The sequence below is a fragment of the Hyaena hyaena genome, unplaced genomic scaffold (assembly GCF_003009895.1).
Source record: "Hyaena hyaena isolate Hyena2069 unplaced genomic scaffold, ASM300989v1 scaffold_1529, whole genome shotgun sequence".
Taxonomy (NCBI): domain Eukaryota; kingdom Metazoa; phylum Chordata; class Mammalia; order Carnivora; family Hyaenidae; genus Hyaena; species Hyaena hyaena.
The window spans coordinates 11,289-27,453 of record NW_024082166.1 but is presented as its reverse complement, the minus strand read 5'-3'; the positions used below and the strand labels follow the sequence as shown (position 1 = coordinate 27,453).

The following is a 16,165-nucleotide window of genomic DNA, read 5'->3' as shown; positions in this document are numbered from 1 at the left end:
CGGACCGCACGAATCTTGGCCTCGGTGTGTCTGCGTCCTCAGGCTTCTGGAGCGGGGGAGGGAGGGTAGGCAAAACAGAAGTTGCCGGTGCCCCGGCTTGGGGATAAAGAACACTTCTCTGTACTTTTGTGCAATGAGGCGATTATGTATAATATACCCCCCGGGCCCAGTTTTATTGAGATTGAAATGAGATACAGCACTGTGGAAGTTTAAGGTGTACAGCATAATAACTTGACTTACATTGTGAAATGACTACAAATTTGGTGAACATCTATCCTCTCATACAGATACAAAATTTTTTAAACGTATTTTTTCCTTCTGATAACTCAACTATGTAAAAACTCTCAAACATACCATACAGCAGGGTTAACTAGAGATATCATGTGCATTGTATCGTATTCATTTATCTGATAACTGGAAATCTTAAGATTCTGGCCACAGATGTCAGACTATTATGTATATAATACAACTGACCAACGACAACCCACATCTACCTCCACCAGGTGTCTCTGTGGCGCAATCGGTTAGCGCGTTCGGCTGTTAACCGAAAGGTTGGTGGTTCGAGCCCACCCAGGGACGCTTGTGTTTCTGGCCGAATTGCCTTTCCCTCTTTCTATTTGGAATACCGAATTTATGGTCCTATTCCTCAGGCACCACAAGAAAAGAGGGTCTCTTTGGTGAAAAGGTTTTGGAGCTCTGGAGCAAACCTAATGTACCCCTGCAATCCATCTTCCCCCACTTTTCCGAGGCTGGTTTTTACAGCTTGGCATATCTGGAATATTATAAATCCCTAAAATGGAGAACAAGAGAACCTGAATCACATCCACAGTGAAGGCGCATGCTTTGGGTGGGAAACCTAATCAGTCCAGAGAAGTTACTTGACTTTTCTGTGCCTCCATTTTTACATGTAAAATGAGCCAGATGGAGTACTTGGGTCGTCCAAAGTTCAGATGAGATGGTAGCCAGTGACTCTCACATAGCAAATGTTTCAATTTAGCTCTTACTAGTGCCATTGGCATCAGCATTTTCCTTACCAGCATTGTTCTTTTTCGTTAATATCCTTCTTGATATAAATGAGTCATTATTCAGTCTCTAACTAATGGCCATGCAATTGGTTCCAACACTTATTATCACAAGAACTACTACAGGGAAGAGGCTTACACGAATATGTCATCACTTGTTTTCTTCTCTACAGAGTCCTGGAAATGGAATTGCCAGATCAAAATATTTGCACATTTCTAATTTTGCTAATTCCTGTCCAATTACTCTGAAAGGAAAATGTACCAGGTCATATTCTCTGTGTTTTATGAGAATATTCTTTCCTCCACTGTTTTGCTAAAGTTGGATAGTACTTACCTGCCAGTTCTTCTGAACCCATTTTTGCTAACATTTTTATAGACCTCTAGTGAGGTGTTCTGTGCATGACACCGAACCCAGAATACTTCCATGAAAACAGCTATTAATGTGACTATATATAAATTTATATTCAGGGTACAAACAACTTTAAATTTACACACATGAACATATATGGCAAAGGAATTATTTTGTGTTTGGGACATATTTTTATCAAAGTTACATATACTCATAAGTTTATTTAGAAAAACAGCAATCCAGGGGTGCCTGGGTGGCTCATTCGGTTGAGCGTCCAACTTCAGCTCAGGTCATGACCTCACGGTTTGTGGGTTCAAGCCCCGCGTCGGGCTCTGTGCTGACAGCTAGCTCAGAGCCTGGAGCCTGCTTCAGATTCTGTGTCTCCTTCTCTCTCTGACCCTCCCCTGCTCATGCTGTCTCTCTCTCTCTCTCAGAAATAAATTAAAAAAAGAAAAGAAAAGAAAAACAGCAATCCTTCTTTACTACTCCTTGACTTTCAAATTGTAGACATTATCTCTCACATACTCCCCTATACCCAAACACACCTCCTCTGGCCTTATCCTTCAATATATTTGTATCATAGTTTGATGGGTCAATTATATTATTTAAACTATGTAAACTCTATATTCACAGTTGAGCCACATAGGATACAGATAGCAGGAACTAAAGACCAGTGTCTTCAGGGACTCTTTTTTTTTTAACTTTTTCCATGTTTACTTGTTTGTTTTGAGAGAGAGAGAGAGAGAAAGAGAGAGAGAGAGAGAGAGAAGGCGAGTGCACATGAACAAGGGAGGGGCAGAGAGAGGGAGAGAGAGAGAGAATCTCAAGTAGGCTCTTCACTGTCAGGGCAGAGCCCAACATGAGGCTAGAGCTCACCAACCAAGAGATCATGACCTGAGCTGAAATTGAAAGTCCCACGCTTAATGGGACTGAGCCACCCAGGCACCCCAGGGACTCTTTTTTTTTTAAAAGTGGATTAAACTGAAGTTTATTTACTCTTTGGTCAAGCATGCTCCACCTGCCCCCCCAACTTTTTCATATTCCAGGGAAGTACTGGATCTGGATCTGATTGGCATAACTTGGGTCAATGCCCTTTCCTGGAGCAAATGAAGGCAGACCACCTTCCTGAATAGTACCGGGAAGACATCCAAAGAAGGAGCAATAATTCCAAGAACAGAAGAAGAAAAATGCTGAGGTGCTGGGTAGGCAACTAGGACAAGAAATCTATATCACTCAGCAATGGGTGTATGTAGTAGATTATGGACCTAGGGTGGGGGGAAAGGAGTTTTGAGAGAGGTAAGCCTTGGGCATGCTGTATGGACTGAAGTCACACACACCTGTGAAGGGCTGCACTGGGGAGGGGAGCTGAGGACCATCTGCCCTTCCTAACCTGAGGAGACTGGTGAGGGGCTCTCCTGGTCACTCGGTTTGGGTTAGAGGAGTTCAGGTGGGAAAAGAAAGGAAGGGGCATCTTCTCCTTGAAGAAAAGTCTGGAGCTCCAGTCTTGGTAGGGAGTGAGGCTATGGTTGGCCAGATAGGGTACTAACATCTATATGTAAATACAGCTCCATTAAAAGAATCGCTCTAGTAAAAGAGGCGGGGATCAAAAAGGAATGTCTGCCATACTATGGAGAAAGCCTATCGATTAATCTTGACCCTGGTTCCCTTGCTCAGTCTCCTGGCCAAACCCTCAGGCTCCATGCTCTGGAAGGGCACAGTCTGCTCAGCCACGACATGCTAACCAGGACTATTCCCGGACAGTCTTCTGCTCTTGGGTGCCACGACTCACTCCAAGCGCCGGCCGGCCGGCAGTCCTCTTGCAGGGGGAGAGAAGGGAGGGGAAGCCTACTCGCCATTTAACGCCAAGGAATCCAACAAGGTCCTAATTTGGTTCCCAATAACTTTCAGGTCTATTTACCCTCCTACTCCGACCCCCACAATTAATGAAAAGAAGCTGCAAGGACAGACGCCAGCCAAGCAGGTTCGGAGCTTTCCAGGTAGAGCCGAAAAATCTCGGGGGATCAAAGAGATGCAGCCCACAGGTGGGAGCGCTCCAGAGGGAGCCAGAAGGGGCAACTGGGCCAGTGAGGTCGGTGAACGCCCTCGGATGGCGCCCCTTCTCCTTCCTACCCCCTTTCGAAACCTTCGCGTCTCCGTTTTCCCGTTTCTCCCCTCCCGCCCTCGGGCCCGCACCCCTTTGCCTTTCAGACTCAACGCGAGCCCTTGAAAACCAATTGGGATTTTACAGTCCTTTGTAAGCCGGTGGAAACCCCAAAACTAAGAGAGATTTGGCGGCGAACACTTTCACTAACTCTGCGGTCCTTCAGAACTCCCAGATTTTTCTACCGAGTAGAAGAGAACGAGCGTGTTTCCATCCGGGTCCATCCTAAAGCGTCTTCAGTCCGCGGAGCAGAGTCGCAACAAGACGGAGGGGCAGACGGAGCCTGCTCTGGTTCGTGTCACTTTCGCCCCCGGGAGGAGCGCCGTGGGAGGCGGCGGCTCAGGGACCAAGAATCCCCGGCCAGGATCTCTTTTTGGTAGAGCTGAGGGTTTACGCGGGAGGGCCACGGACCGAAGCACCCAGTTCAGGACACCTGCGACCCCTACTGGCTGACTCAGCAGAGACGCTGGATTCTTCTGGTGGCCGATAGGGAAGGAGCCGAGGAAAATGAAACGGTACCCAACCTTGCGCTCGAAGCCACGGCCCGAAACTTCCAGTCTCGCCACCGGCCGGCTGAGGTACGATACGCTGTTTCGCACGTCAGTTGCTCTTTCCCGGTGCAGGCCGGTCAGTGCAAGTACGGGGACGCGCGGCGGGACGGGCGTCGCGGTGCAGGATTGAGTGGCCCGCGCCGGAGGCTTTGACCCCGAGGCTCGAAGGTGAGCCCGACGCGGGGGGGCCGCTGGCCGGGCCCCCCCGCTGTGGCTGCAGTGTCCGTGCTCGAGGAGCCGGGCTCGTGGGTCCCCGGGTGCCGAGGCGGCGGAGCGCGGAGGACGCGGCTGCGAGGCGCCCAGGGTGGCGCGAGGGACGCGCGGGGCCCCCGCAGTTTTCGTCCCGGGCCCGAGGGCAGCGGGGGCGGGAAGGCGGGTGCCCCTCGCTGGGCGCTGGAGCGGAGAGTAAAAGGTGGCCGCGGCTCAGCCCGACAGAGGAAGGTTCCACCGAGACTTGAACTCGGATCGCTGGATTCAGAGTCCAGAGTGCTCACCATTACACCATGGAACCGCCGGGCGCCGAGCCGGCCGTCTCTCTGAGGTGTGCGGAGGCCCTTCCTCGCACCCGCCTTCACCCGCCGCGCCTCCTGCCGGGTTCTTCCCGCCTCCGGGGTGCGAGCTCGGCTCCCCCGCCCGCCAGGGGTCGCCGCGGGTCACGTTCTGCTGCCGTTCTCCGGGCTGGCGTGTGGGGGACCGAGATGAGGTCCCTTGGGAGGTGAGCGATCGGGCCGGGCATTGGGCGCCTCCCCCGGGTGCACCTGCTCTGCCTGGATTACCAGTTTCCTGCCAGAAAAAAAAAAAAAAAGTGTTCCTTTCCTATGCTTTGCCGTTGTCTTCTTCCCACTGCCCCGGGAGCCCCGGTGACCCTCGGAACGGGACGTGGGGCGTCCCGGATTCCAACCCCCCTTCCACTCCCCTTCCTCCCCTCCCACTTCCTCCCCTTCCACTCCCGATCCCATCTGCTCCCCGTCTTTCGTGCTGTCTTCCCTCGCCGCCAGCTCTCTCCAGCTCTCCGTCTCCGTTCCTCCCTCCTTGGCTACTGCTCCGTTTCCTTCTCCTCCCGGTTCTCAGACCACCCGGCCCAGGTCAGCGTAGGACTCGGCTACCGGGTCTGAGTGGACGATGGGGAAGACACTTCTCTCCGGTCAGGACCCTCTGGGGGCCTGTGCTGGGGAGGCGGAGTGAGGTGGTCCCAGCGGAACGGCTGAGGGTCCACGGCCGGTCCTCAGGGCCTGGGCTGGACTGGCTGATCCAAGGCCACGTGGTGCCGGGGGGCGGGGGAGACCCCAAATAAGCAACCTTGCGCTCCGCAAGGCTACCTCTGACCCGCCAAGTCCGGGGAATGGAGATCTCCGGGCGTCCTCGTCCTTTTCCAGCCATTAAAAAAATTTTTTTTCCAATGTTTATTTTTGAGAGACAGAGCACGAGCCGGGGAGGGACAGAAAGAGAGGGAGACGCAGAATCTGCAACAGGCTCCAGGCTCTGAGCTGTCAGCACAGAGCCCCATGCGAGGCTCGAACCCACGAACCGTGAGATCATGGCCCCAGCCGAAGTCTGTCTGTCTGTCTATCTGTCTGTCTCTCTTTTCACCTGGTTGTCCCACCTTTATCTTTCTCTTCTTCGACTTTTCGGGTTCACCCTTCCTTCCCGCCCGCGGCGTCCGCACAGCCTGAGGCCGCCCCACAATGTCCCGGATGGAGGGCCCAGTGCGATTCCAGGTGCCCTCTAGAGAGTTCCATGATCGGGACATTTGCAGGATTCAGCTGCCAGGGTAAAAGGTTTAACCAGCAATCACTTTTGAAAGTCTTTCACGTCCTCCCATTCCGGGGTCCCTTTTAGGACTAAAACCTAATAGTCCACAGTGAAGTTTTTGGTCCCTCCCAGCACCCTGCCGCGGAATACAGCCTTCACCGAGCATTTATTGGGCGCCTACTAGGTGCTAGGCCCTACAGTGCCCAAGATGAGCAGATCCCCAGGTCCTGCCGGGGGGAGCTCGGGTCTGGAAGCACCGAGAGGCGGCAGCGTGTGGCGCGGCACAGCCGGCTGTGTCCTTCCACAGTCCGGGTCCGGGCCGAGGGACTCGCGGTGAGCGCCACGGGGGACGCGCAGGGAAGAATGGCAAATGGATGACTCTGGCCCAAGAAGCTGCGGTCGTCGCGTGGAGCGGGGCGGCTTCTGGGGGAGGCGAGGGGGCAGGCAGGGAGGACCCTGGGCCCGGCATGCGGCACCTGGTGCCCACTTGCTTGTGTCAATGCCAATATGCCCAATAGTAAGACTCCAGCGTCTCCAGCACCAGGGGTTTTGAGTGTGTTTTTCTCAGAGGATGGAGGGGATGGGATGGGGAGCAAGTTCTCACCCGTGGCAACACAGATTTTGTCATACCTGGTCTCGGTGGTAGAAGGTGCAGGTATGGCAGTCACTGGAAAGGTTAGTGGTTCACACTCATTGCCGCAAGTTCTGGTCTTCACTGACACTTATTTTCTTCTGGCTCTCAGTTCTCAAAATTTATCAAAGCGTCTCGAGTTGCTTTTATCTTTCAGGCAGCGACCTCATTCAGCAGCTCTGATTCACCCCTACCTTCCCTTTGGCTTTGGGGATGCAGGGGGGCAGCTTCGGAGTCTCGGAAGTCCTGAAGTCCCTTGGTTCTGTCCTGTGCGATGGTTTCTCCCAATCCTTACCAGATGCCACTGGTCCCTCTGCCCCATCTGAAGAGCAGATGCCACTTTGACCTATCTGATGGGACATCTGGATTCCCGGGGGACTGCCTGTCGAGAGGCTGAAGGCACAGGCATCAAAATCACCCACTTGGTCAGACTCTAGGTTGGTGCACTTCATTGCTCAGTCTTAACCGCACCATTACAGGATGCCACAAATGCTTTGATTTGAGGGTGTTGCATCCTTACTTTTTAATTATTATTATCAATAGACATGATTTTTGAAGAACAATTTGAGGTTTACAGATAAATTAATAAATGAGTTCACATGCATCCTGTTCTCCCTCTTAAAATTTCTCCTTACATTCTTGCATTACTGTGGTACATTTTTTTACAAGTGATGAAGCGATATTGACACGTTATTAACTGAAGCCCATGGTTTACATTAGAGTCTCTTCTTTGTGTCATACAGTTCTAGGGGTTTTGACACATGCATGTCGTGAATCCACTACTACAGTACCATACAGAATAGTGTCACTGTCTGAAAAGTCCCAGGGTTCTGCGTATTTATTTATCCCTCCTCTCCTCACAGACCTATGGCAACCGCTGATCTTTTTATTGTCACTGTAGTTTTGCCTTTTCCAGAATGCCCTATGTTAGACTCACACAGTATGTAGACTTTACAGACTGGCTTCTTGCACTTAACACTATTATTAAGGTTTGCACATGTCTTTTGTGGCCTGATAGCTCACTTCTTTTTATTACTAAATACCATTTTATAAATGTACACCTGTTTGTTTATCTAGTCACCTAGCAAAGGACATCTTGATTACTTCCACTGTTTGACAATTATGAATAAAGCTGCTATAAATTGGAGGTTTTTGGTTGAACATAAGTTTTCATCTCACTGGGTATATACATAGGGATCAAATATACGATTATGTTTTGTTTTGTAAGAAACTGCCAAAGTGTCTTCTAAAATGGCTGTACAATTCTGTGTTCCTATCACTAATGAATGAGATTTCCAATTCATCCACATCCTTGCCAGGATTTGTTCTTATCAGTGTTTTGGATTTTAGATATTCTTTTTTTTAAAAAAAAAATTTTGTATGTTTATTTTTGAGAGAGAGAGAGAGAGCACAAGTGGGGAAAGGATAGAGAGTGAGGGAGAAACAGAATCTGAAGCAGGCTCCAGGCTCTGAGCTTTCAGCACAGAACTCGATACAGGGCTTGAACTTATGAATGGTGAGATCATGACCTAAGCCAAAGTCTGATACTCAACTGACTGAGCCACCCAGGTGCCCTGGATTTTAGACTATTCTAATAAGTGTGTAGTGGTATCTCATTGTTGTTTTATTTTTTTGAAAGTTTATTTGTTTTGAGAAAGGGGGAAGGGATAGAGAGAGAGGGAGAGAGAGGATCCCAAACAGGATCCACACTGTCAGCAAGGAGCCCTCCAAGGAGACTCGATGCCACCAATCTGAGCCGAAATCAAGAGTCAGACACTTAACCAACTGAGTCACCCAGGTGCCCCTCGTTGTTTTAATTTAAATTTTCTAATGACAAATGATTTTGAGCATCTTTCATAGGCTTATTTGCCATCTGTATATCTTTTCTGATGAGGTGTCTGTTTAGATCTATTGCCCATTTTTAATTGAGTCATTTGCTTCCTTATTGTTGAGTTTTAAGAGTTCTTTGTATGTTTAACAGAGGGTTGCTGGAGGAGTTGTGGGAGATGGGCTAAATGAGTAAGGGGCATTAAGGAATCTACTCCTGAAATCATTGTTGTATTATATGCTAACTAATTAAAAATAAAATATTTAAATATTTTTAAAAAAGGAGTTCTTTGTATGTTTTGATACCAGTCTTTCATCAGATACACATTTTGTAAAGATTTTATCACAGTCTGTGTCTTGTCTTTAATTAGTTTGATGGTGTCTTTCATAGAGTGGAAGTTTTAAATTTTATCAAAGTCCAACTTAATCAATTTCTTTTTCATGGATTGCACCTTGGTGTTATAGCTAAAAAGTCATCACCAAACCCAAAGCCACCTAGATTTTGTCCACTGCTGTGTTCTAGAAGTTTTATAGTTTTACATCTTTTTTTTAAAAAAATTTTTTTAATGTTTTATTTCTAGGAGAGAGAGAGAGAGAGTGAGAGTGAGCAGGGGAGGGTCAGAGAGAGAGGGAGTCACAGACTGAAACAGGCTCCAGGCTCTGAGCTGGCAGTCAGCACAGAGCCCGACACAGGGCTCGAACCCACAAACCGCGAGATCATGACCTAAGTGAAAGTCGGACGCTTAACCGACTAAGCCACCCAGGCGCCCCTAGTTTTACATCTTTTATAGTTTTACACCTTTACATTTAGGTCTATGATCAATTTTGTGAAAAGTGTAAGATGGCTGTCCAGATTCTCTTTTTCTCTTGTATGTATATGTCCAGTTTCTCCAGCACTGTTTATTGAAAGGGCTACCACTATACATTCTCCATCTAGTTGCCTTTTCTCCTTAGTCAAAGATCAGTTGACTCTATCTACGTAGATCTACTTCTGATTGTGTTCCATGGATCTATTTGTCTGTATTTTCACCAATTCCACTCTGTTTTGATTACTGTAGCTTTAGAGAAAGACTTGAAGTTGGTAGTGTCGATCCTTTGGGGGATTTTTCTAATCTTCACCATGAGAACCTGCTCAGGCTCCTGAAGGTAAAACCTCACAAAATCTGGAACCCTGGGAGTTTTAAACTCTCAAGCTATTCCACACTCAGCTTCCAGCAACTTGAAGGTTTCTATCAGTCACTGGCTCCAGTAGCTTCTGTTGCCAATAAGAATAAGCTTGTCTTTCTAGTTTTTGCGGTGATGTGCCCTATGACTTCACTTCTCTGGTTTAAGAAGATTTGTTCATTTTCAGTTTCATCAGCATTTTTTCTTGTAAGGATGAGAATGATGACTTCCAAGTTCTTGTCGGAGTAGAAGCCTGGTTTTATTTTTTATTTTTTTTAGTAAGTAACATATGGGATGGTTAATTTTATTTGTTAACTTGGCTGAGTCAGGGGGTTCTCAGATTAAACATTATTTCTGGGTGTGTCTCTGAGGGTGTTTGAGATGAAATTGGCAGTTGAGTCAACGGACTCAGCATTGCCTCCTATCATATGGGTGGGTATCATCCAATTATTTGAGGACCTGAACAAAACAAAAAGTGGAAAAATTGATCCTTTTCCCATTTTGCCTTTCTGCTTGAGCTGGCACATCAGCTGCTTCTGCCTGTGGACTGGGATTTATACCATTGGCTCCCTTGGTTCTCAGGCATTTGGACAGACTGAAGTTACACCACTGGCTTTCTGGGTCTCCAGCTTGCAAATGGTAGATCCTAGGGCTTCTTCCCTTCATAACTGCATGAACCAACTCCTCATAATACATGTCTATTGGTCGTCTTTTTCTGGAAAACCCTTATACAATATCACAAAACTGTAAATGTACAAATAAATGATTTTAGCATATTTATAGGTTTGTCTGTCACCAGAGTCCAGTTGTAGAACATTTTCTTTGCCTCCCCAAATTCCTTCCAGCCTCTTTGCAGTCAGTCCCTAATCCCTACTCATCATGACTACACTAAGCAAAAGAACACTTTGGAAAAGAGGCATCATTAAATTTAAATGTTTATTATATTGGGACTTTATATAATGGATCATTTTCTTTAGTGATAACTAGAAGAGGGATTGTATCAGAGGGACTGTGTTTGGGGGAACATAACCTATTAGTTATTATATTGCTCTCCTTGAATTGGTTTGCCTGTGCAGGTAAGGGGCACTTGCTATAAAATCTTAGCCGGTAGCTGAGAACAAGAGCTAAAAAAGCGAAACAAACTGTCTGCTGAGGAAATGGTGATAAATGCTGAAATCACAGATAGTGTTACATGGAGATAAATATACCATCTTTATTGTTAAAGAAGTTTGGTTAGTAACATCACAGAGACCTTTCTCCAGCACCTGAAGTGCCCATTACAGTGTCCTTTATGTGAAAAGGGCTTGGGAAGAGTCATATGAAAGTGATCATAAGACTTTTACTGTGCTTCTTCAATTTTTTTTCTCTTACAGGAGTTAGCATACATGCTTGTGAAAATTAAAAACTCAGGAAAATAGAGATATAGAGATAGACATCGGAATTAGTTGTTTATTGATGCCTATGAGCAGATTACAAAAACAGGGGTTTAAAACAACACACATGTGTTGTGTTACAGTCCTGTAGTTTCCGAAGTCTGGAATAATGTACGTGGGTTCTGTGCTCAGGGTCTCACAAGTCTGAAATCCAGGCAGCAGCTTGCTGTGCTGTGCCTTTCTCTAGTGTTCAGGCTCCTCTTCCAAGCTGACTACATTTACTGGCAGAACTCATTTGCTTGTGGTTGTAGGACCGAAGTCCCTGTTTCCTTGCTGGCTGTCAGAAACCACGCTCTGCATCTGGAGGCCACCTATATTCTTTTGTCACGCGGCCTTTTCCACTGTAACACCAGTAATGGCACACCGAGTCCTTCTCACGCCTGACTGTCCCTGATGTTATCTTCTGCCAGCCAGAGAAAGCTCTCATATTTAAGGAGTCATGATTAGATCTGGCCCACCCAGATGATCTTCCCATCCCAAAGTCAGTCATCTCACATAACATTATATCCGCGGCAATATCTCATCACACTAACAAGTTCCAGGGATTTGGGGGAGGCATATTTGGAGATCATTTTATTATATATTTAAAATTTTTTAATGTTTATTTATTTATTTTTGAGAGAGAGAGGGAGGGAGACACAGAATCCAAAGCAGGCTCTAGACTCTGAGCTGTCAGCACGGAGCCTGACGCGGGGCTCAAACCCACAAACCGTGAGATGGTGACCTGAGCCGAAGTAGGACGCTTGCTTAACCGACTGAGCCACCTAGGCGCCCCTGGAGATCATTTTAGAGTTCTATTGACCACAGTCCAACCTCTGGGCTCAGCGAGCCATGTCCCTTCCTTTTTTTTTTTTTTAAATGTTTTTTATTTATGTCTAGGAGAGAGAGAGAGAGAGAGACAGCGTGAGCTGGGGAGGGTCAGACAGAGAGGGAATCACAGACTGAAACAGGTTCCAGGCTCTGAGCTGGCAGTCAGCACAGAGCCCGACGCGGGGCCCGAACCCACGAACCACTGGATCATGACCTAAGTGAAAGTCGGATGCTTAACCAACTAAGCCACCCAGGCGCCCCGATACATGTCCCTTCCAAAGGCAAAATACATTTACTTTACCCGTAAGGTTCCCAAAGTGCCATCCCATGGCAGTATCAGTACAAAAGAAAAAAATGCCATGTAAATTTCATCAGCTGAGAAGTCCAAAATCACATCTCCGTCACTTACATCAGGTATGGATGAGACTCCTGAAAGTGTCCGTTAAGCACAGGGCGCAATCCTCCCCAACTGTAGACCTATGAGACTACAGAACTTGTCTGCCCCAGTGTGCAGTGGTGGCACAGATACAGGATAACATTCATTCATTCCAACTCAGAAAGAGGGAAAACGGAAGATATAAAAAGGTCACTGTTCCAAAATAATTCGGAAGTCCAGCTGATTAAACTTCAGCGGGAATTCCTTAATCAGCTTTCAAAACCCAGGAATGTGACATGAGGCTTTGCCTCTGGGCTTCCGTTTATTTGTGTCTTCATCCAACTTATCATTATTATTTTTTCTTTCTTCTTATAGACCTCTGGCTCTTTCTCTTCATTCTCCTGGCAGCATCCTCCCCTTAAATGGTTGATATGTCGTCCCCACCTGAACAGGTCTGACAATGACCTTGTTGTGACCCTCTCTCTCCCATGAGGGGCTGCCCTCACCATTTCCCTCTTCTGGGATCCTCTTCCCTGACCTGATTCCCATCTGTCATGATTGTTTTCGCTTACCCAAGCGGTTTAGGAGGAAGCCTAGAGCTGTGGAGCCCCAGAACTGATCTCTGCCATCTCTCACTCCAGGAGTAGAAAAAAAGGACAGTGGTCTTCATAAAGAAACGACCCCCATGAGGGCTGACAACTCCCAGCGATTAGAGCAGAAGAGGAAGCCTACAGGGCAGTGGAGGTTCTAAAATCTCAGATCGCAGAAGGGGATCCACATAGGGTAGGAACCATTCCTAGAAATGTCCCCATTTCCCGTTGAAAGCCATCTTGGACAATGGATAAAAAAGATTTGTCCCCAGAAAGGCCTTTCTGGAAATATCTACATTTGATCCAAAGCCCCCTGAAATTAATTAATTAATTAATTAATTTTTAAATTGAACTTTTAAAACTTTTTTTAGGGGCGTCTGGATGGCTCAGTCAATTAAGTGTCTGACTTTGGCTCAGGTCATGATCTCACAGTTCGTGGGTTCAAGCCCCGTGTCAGGCTCCATGCTAATAGCTAGCTCAGAGCCTGGAGCCTGCTTCAGATTCTGTATCTCCCTCTCTCTCTGACCCTCCCCTGCTCATGCTGTCTCTCTCTCTCTTACACACACAAATAAATAAAAACATTAAAAAAAACCCTTTTTTAAAACTTTATTTATTTATTTATTTATTTATTTATTTTAAGAGAGAGAGAGAGAGCATGAGTAGGGGAGGGGCAGAGAGAGAGGGAGAGAATCCCAAGCAGGCTCTGCACTGACAGATGCGGGACCCAAAGTCACAAAACATGAGATCATGACCTGAGCTGAAACCAGGAGTTGGACGCTTAGCCCCCTGGGCCACCCAGGTGCCCCTTTAAGTTGAACTTTCAGTTCCAGTGTCCCCTGAAATACAGGTGTGGGCTCCCGGAGGGTGCTAGGAGCCTCCACAGGGAAGCTTGTGGCCAAGGCCTGTGTGGTGTCTCTGCTGCCATCAAGTGATGAGGGAGTTTGGGGAAATCTCATCTCTCCGGGCCTAAGTTTCCTCATCTGTAAGAGAAGGTTATTATTCAAATTCTCCAAAGTCCCTTCTCACTCAGTCGCTCTGAGAGCGCGAGGGACCTGTTAAACATGCCCTGGAGACTCAGCTGAGACCTGACCTGGTCCCTTTCTGTGGGTCTCCTGCAGGAGCCTGGCTGGGCCCACACCGGAAACAGGATAGAGGGAGCCTATGGAAGATGGAAAATCAGCAGGTGTGGAGCCTGGGAAAAACCCAGACAAGGACAAGTTAGCGGTGGAGCGGGGGCGCCTGGGTGGCTTAGTCAGCTAAGCGTCCGACTTTCGTCTTAGGTCATGATCTCGCGGTTCGTGGGTTCGAGCCCCGTGTCGGGCTCTGTGCTGACTGCCAGCTCGGAGCCTGGAGCCTGTTTCAGAGTCTGTGACTCCCTCTCTCTCTGATCCTCCCCTGCTCACGCTGTCTCTCTCTCTCTCTCTCTCCTAGAAAGAAATAAAAAGACATTAAAAAAAAAAGTTAGTGGTGGAGTGGTGGTTGCCCGAGGAGGTAAGAATACAAGCAAGTTGAGTTCAGGAAAATCTGGGGAAACCGAGGAATGTGTACAGCAGCATCCAACTCTGCAAGGAGTGACCCGAGCTGAGCAGTGAGGATGGGGGAGTTACTCACTCCACAGTGAATGGTACACCTGTCAGGGAGCCCCACAGAACAGATGGGGTTGGTTTGCACTCCGGGAAGCACCACTTCCAAGGGCAGGAGGATGTGGCCATGGGGCTCTGCCCCAGACTCCTAGCTTTGATCTTGGAGCTGCCCTCACAGTGGATGGCCTCTAAGTAAGTGTGGGTTTAGAGGGATCGATGGCGTTTGGATAAGGGTTGGAGATGTCTATTCTTATTTTTGTCAGAAAGGGCCAGAGTAGGGGACCCTTGCATCTGAAGCCGTGTTACTAATAATATTCTTCTCAGTTTATGGTCATGGAAGGCTTTACACATATCTCTTGACTATTTTTTGAGTGCCTCATTTTCCTCAGGCTGTGTTAAGAACTTGGAAATCAATAGGATTTCCCTGAGGAGGACAAAGCAGTGAGAGGAAGAGGCAAACAAAAGGTGGCATCTCTCCTAAACTGGGGTGTTGTGGCAGAGGAGAGGATGGGGGTGGGGGCCAGGCCAAGGACACCTCTTCCTAATGACAGGGTGAGCCATTGAGAGGAATCCCGGAGGAGAACCCCATCTTCATCAGAGCTCACCACAGGGGAGTGTCAAGGGACATGGAGAGGGTAGGGGAGGCTCCTCTCTAAGGAAGGGGATTTGCTACCTCTTGGGAGAAAGCAGAGCAGCCCTGAGTGGACATTTGGGGGCAGGAATGTAGTTGAGATGATCAGAGATGTACAACTTTTATGTGATCAGTGAAGGAAAATCCCTGAGGGCCTCCTCAGTGCTTGGCTTGGTGTTAGAAACCACAAACACAGAGATGAATAAAATATTATCCCAGCTGTCATGGGCACTCAGTCTAGTAAACAGGAAGTCATAAGTGTAGTGGTGGTGGGTTCCTTGGAGGAAATGGCCAAAGCTGCCTGGCAATAATCTCACTCATCATCTTGGTCTCCCTCTGCATTTTGCAACAGCTGGATGACCTGTCTTGCCCCATGACCCAGGGCCTCAGCCAGATTTCAGCCTCTCAGGACACAACCAGAACCTGGGGTCCATGTTGATCCAAAGACTGCCAAGGTCTCCACAGGAAATTGTAGCTCCCCACTATGTGTTGGCCAGCTGGACACATAGAGGCAATGTCACTAAGTCTTACAGGGTCATCCTTGCCATAATGACCAGTGATGACCTGTCTCCTTTCTGAAAAGTTTCAATATTCTTTCCTAATTTCAATAGTCTTTCTTCTCATCAAAAATAATGTAAATATTACCCACACTCCTAGAATTTTAGAAGTGGGTATTTTATCCTCAAATTGTAGATCAAGAACTAAAATAGGAGGCAGTAAAGCACCTCCCAAGTTTATGAGGAGAATGTAGTGGGACTGGGGCTACATTTCTTGCTTTCTGATTCCTCCGTGGTTGATGAACACAATGACTTTTATACTCTTAGAAACAATAAACTAGCACCTCTGGTTTGCTCCTCTGTGTACCCCACTCAGTTCTGTAAACTATAACAAATCTGCTTATCTAGACAACTTGGAATCTAAATTAGGTGAGGTCCATGAGTGTACTTGCTGTTCCCCTGAGGGCAAAGCGAATTACACTGGGGGCTCCAGAGGGAAGTTACACCATACCCTTCCCAAAGAGGGCCTAAAGATGACTGTTCCCAGCTAGCCTTGGTTATGGTCTTGAGGAAGGAAATGGACAACCCCAATATCTTCCAGGTAACTCTGAAGATTTCTGGACTGTGAATTTTTCTACTGATACCTGGAGACCTTAGATCCAGGGATAAACAGAAAGTGCTGTGTACAACCATTCCGTCCATTCAGCAATGGCAGAATATCCTTTTGAAACATAGCATCTGTTTTCATGTGGTCATTGCGTGGGTCTCTATTTCTTACTCCCTTTCCT

At 47.5% G+C, this 16,165-nt stretch overlaps 2 non-coding genes across 2 annotated transcripts; one reads left to right on the top strand and one right to left on the bottom strand.

The window, feature by feature from the left end:
• The first annotated feature begins 505 nt into the window (after positions 1-505).
• On the top strand, positions 506-579 carry TRNAN-GUU. Its single transcript has one exon. It is a non-coding gene; the product is annotated as a tRNA-Asn (tRNA).
• Positions 580-4,522: 3,943 nt separating this feature from the next.
• On the bottom strand, positions 4,523-4,594 carry TRNAQ-CUG. The gene has a single exon. It is a non-coding gene; the product is annotated as a tRNA-Gln (tRNA).
• Between the last annotated feature and the right edge of the window lie 11,571 nt (positions 4,595-16,165).